The 4,606-nt window shown below is 38.2% G+C and overlaps 1 pseudogene; it reads right to left on the bottom strand.

The window, feature by feature from the left end:
- Positions 1-745: 745 nt before the first annotated feature.
- Positions 746-3,670, bottom strand: LOC112858683 (profilin-1 pseudogene; annotated as a pseudogene).
- Positions 3,671-4,606: the final 936 nt, after the last annotated feature.

The following is a 4,606-nucleotide window of genomic DNA, read 5'->3' as shown; positions in this document are numbered from 1 at the left end:
CTGCTGTGCTTCTGACCTTGGATTATTACCTGTATGTGGTTCAAGTAATGAGATTCTCAGGCAGAATCACACATTTATTTTCTCTTACAATTTAAGAGATCTCAGGGACTAGTTATGTTATTACCTGTCAAAGCAGGTATCCTTGGTTTCTAAGTCTCTCTTGCTCTCCTGACAACAATTTCAGTCTGTTGCTTCTGAAGTTGGAACCCAGAATAAATAATAGAGGCTCCTGAAATAGTTTTCCAAATCCCCAGACATGCATGCTTTCCCTAAGAAGTGTTTATACCCACATTCAGAGAGATAGAGAGGTACCCTCCTGCATTTTAATAACCCCTTTTAATACAATTTCTATAATGTTGGCATATCTATTTCCTAGGACTGCCTTAATAAATAACCACTTAATTTGATAACTTTATTTATTTTTCAGTAGAATGTTTTTTATTCAGAACCCCCCTCCCCCCCTCCCCGCGCGCGCGCGCGGGCGCGCGCGCGCACACACACACACACACACACACACACACACACACACGCACACACACACAAAACCAACAGTTTTCCAATAACACGCAGGTATGGGTAGGGAGAGGTGTCTGTCCATCCAGTCCCAGCCCCTAGCCCATGTGGTTTTGTCAGCAATAAGAAGTGTGGGGTTATGTCCCAAAATAAAAATGGTGTTATGTATGTGTATGGGAAGGAGAGGCACGCAAAAGCAGTGAAGAATAGTGGGGGAAAGAGACAGAGGAGGTCAGTACTGGGAACGCTGCAAGTGGGAGGCCACTGCATAACATTCGGTGTTGATCATACCGCCGTGGACATACACTTTGCCCATCAGTGGTACTAGCATCTTGGCAGTCCTGCCGACAGTGATGTTGAAAGTGGGAGCTCTGAGGGTGCTCTTGGTCGAAGATCCACGGTAAATTCCCCTTCCTGCAACAGTTAGTCCCAGATGAAAGAATATTTTTGGTCCCCAACTGTCCGCCCATTCACGAAAAAAACCTTGACGGGTCTTTGCAAAGCAGGACACCAAACTCAGCTGGCATGTTATTGACTAAGGTTTTATCGGGGATGGCGACCCAGATGGGGGGCGAGTCCTTTTAGGCCAGGACAGCCGCGTCCTGACACGTGACCTCTGCCAGGAGGTTGTGGATGTAGGTCGAGGGCGCCTCCGGCTGGCGGGCGCGGGAAGGTGGAGAGCTCCAGCACGCGCTGTCATTGGGACCTTGGCTCTGCTGTGTCTGATGACTTTAAATAACAAATTTATTTTCTCAGTTCTGGAGTCTAGAAGTCCGATATCCTGGTGTCGGCAGTGCCATGCTCTCTAGGAATGCTGTAGGGAACAATCTTCTGCTTTTTCTATGTCTGGTGGCTCCCAGAAATCTTTGGCTTTCCTTTGCTTGTAGCTTCATCACTCCAATCTTTGCCTCTGTATTTACATAGCCTTCTTTTCTGCAGGTCTCTGTGTGTTCCCTCCTCTTCTTACAGGATCACCAGTCATTGGATTTAGGGTGCACCCTAGTCCTGTATGATCTCATTTTACCTTAACTAATTGCATCTACAGAGGCCTTATTTCCAAATAAGATTATATTCTGAGGTCTGAGTAGATATGAATTTTTGAGTATACTGTTCAACTTAATGTACTATAAATAGTCATTTATTTTCTCAATTCAAAGCCAATTAGGAGTACAGACAGGCAGATTAAGGGGACTTCTGAGACTATACATGGAAAACAATGAGAAATGCTGGCTGACAATCTAACAATGAGGGAAAAGTCAAAAACTCTCAAACACACTTATATTTTGTGTACATTATATCAGAGCCCTCAAATGTATATACATAATTATTCTATCAAGAATGTGTTTATCTGGAGGCATTGTCCCATTACTAGTTCTTAGAGACCATTTTATAAATATTAACTTAATTCTTCATAATGAAACATTACTTTTTCTATAAAACAAAATATTCCTAAAAAATATTTGATTTTCTTATTATCTCATTTTCTCATCTAAAATGTCACCTCAATAAGAAAAAAAAAGATGATAGATGTATTACTTCCAACATAAACTAGAACATTTCTCAATAATATCAAGTATTTGTGGAGCATATCCTAATTAATTAGAAGTTTCTATATCATAATAATTAAGAGTGCAAACTCTGATAACAAACTCTATGGATTTGAAGCAAGGCTCTACACTTTACTGTCTGTGCTTTTTTTTTTTTTTTTTTAGTTTCTTTCTCTGTAAAATGGACAATATAATGGTACATAGTTCATAAGGTTGCTTTAAGAATTAAAAGATTATATGAATGTATGTCAGTGCCTATATGTGTGTATAGACATATATATAGGTATATATGTAATATATATGAAGGTATATACGTAATATGCATAATATATAATATATTACACAGCATAGACATTATTATATGCCTACCAAAGTTCTAGGTCTTTTATTGGATCATGTCATATTATATTCACAATCAACCTTTAAATTAAATATAATTTTTAGCATATCCATTCTACAAATTAGAGAAAATGGTATTATTTGCCAAAGAGGTCAGTAATTTGCGGTCACACAGTGGAGCAGTTAGGATACTAACATAAGTCTTCTAGTTCCAAATATCATACCATCAGTTATTATATAATATCTCCTCACCACTTTATAGGTAATTAATAAACACTAGTTGATTAAGTCTATGCTCTGATTTCTGTTGATTTGACTTGTTCATAAACCTCTCAAATTTATGTTTCTCTTTAGTGGCTGAAAGTCACTTTATTAGTTATCTATCACTCTATGACTAATTACCTCAAATTCTAGTGGCTTAAAGCAATAATAATTATTTATTGTCTCTCACCATTTTTGTGGGTCAGGAATTTGGAACAGTCTCACCAGGCAGATTGTGATTCAGGCCTCTTACTAGACTGCAGTCACATGTTAACTGGGATAGAAGTCATATGAAGCCTTGACTGGATCTGGAGGATCCATTTCCAAGGATCCAAGTTGGTGCTGACTGTTGAAGGGAGATCTCAGTCCCTCTTCACATGGGGCCCTCCGCTCCATAGGGCTCTCTACTTGAGTGTCCTTCTGACACAGAAGCTGGCTTTTTCTGGAGTAAATAAGAGATCAGTACAGAAGTTCCAATGACTTTTGTGGCCTTAACTTGGAAGTCACAAAACTTCTTCACTTCTGCTGTATTCTCCTGGTCTCAGAGATCAGTCCTGATTCACATACAGGAGATTATTCAAAGGTATGAAGTTTTTTATGGGCTATTTTGGAGGCTGGCTTGTGTGCACAGCATGTTTCTGTCTCTAGCCTCTCTGTTTTGGTATTTCTCTCCCTTCCAATGGAGAGATGCCTCTTCTGGATCCTGTAGTAACCTGCTCCCTGAACTCACCTCCCCGTAGGTTTACAAAAGTAGAAAGGTGACCTGCCCAAGGACAAGCATGTGTCACTTCCAGCAGTATTATCCCTGCATGGAAATATACAGATTCAAAAGATCATCTGTCTAAATCATCCAACGAGCACATAGGAAAACTGTCTATAAATTTCTCTTGCTTCTCCTGGTTCTTGCTCTTTTCATAGCCTGAGTGTTCAGTTCTTCCAGAATTTTCTGTGTTCTTAGGTATATTAGAGTTGTGTTTTCCTTCACCATCAGACAATCCTAATAGGTACATCTTCACACACACACACATGTCCAAGGATAAAATGCATGAGTGTGTTATATGGATAAAAAAAAAAAAAAACCAAAAAACAGAAAGCCCTTTTTCGTTGTAGTTGCTTAGTGTCTCAGGCAACTGAATCATTTTGCTCAGGGAGACATGTGATCCCTGAAAGGGAGTTTAAAACCTGCCCTAGAGACACCTTTTACCTCTTCTTTTGTGAGGGCCTGCCATCACAGGCTGGGTGCTAAAAGACTACATTCCTTACAAATCTTGGCTTATTACTAATAGGAGTTCTGTTCATAGAAGAATTGTTGATTTAGTTAGCATTTTAGATTCATGGTTTAGTCCTGTACATATAAAAGTCAAAATATGTCTCTTGTATACTATTGATATAATAATAATATTGGTGAATTTATGAGTCTTTCATATGCTGAAAGATTCCCACATACTAATGTGTACAAGGTATTTCTTTTGTAAAAATTTTTTTTTCTTTAATGTAAATCCATTTCAAATGATCTGGTCTTTTTCTTCTTGCTTTCATTATTATAAACCATGAACACCAACTTCTAAAATATATTTTCTCAGCTGGAAGTATATATTATTAGTTAGTCTTCAAAACTAATAGAAATAGACATTGTGTTCCAATCACTTTACAACCTGAAAAACAAGCTTAGGGGAAGAAGGGATAGAATTATGTGTGGGAAGGTAAAAACAAGGATAATAGTTTCTGGCACACTGTTAAGTGTGTGTGGGTGGTCAAGACACCATCAGCTGAGAAGCAAATATCAGAGTATTTATGTAAGGTGCTTTAGAAACATTTTCCCTCCAAATTAACGTGTTGAGGTTTTGTTTTTTTTTTTTCTTTTTTTTCCTGAAATGATTAATTGGTATCTACATCCTTATACTACATTCTTTATATGTAGTATAAGGAATATATGTAGAATGGTA

Source organism: Puma concolor, chromosome B1 (genome assembly GCF_028749965.1).
Source record: "Puma concolor isolate L17-30 chromosome B1, mPumCon1.1.hap2, whole genome shotgun sequence".
NCBI classification, from domain to species: Eukaryota; Metazoa; Chordata; class Mammalia; order Carnivora; family Felidae; genus Puma; species Puma concolor.
Note: the sequence above shows the minus strand (reverse complement) of the source record. Positions and strands in the feature narration are given on the sequence as shown.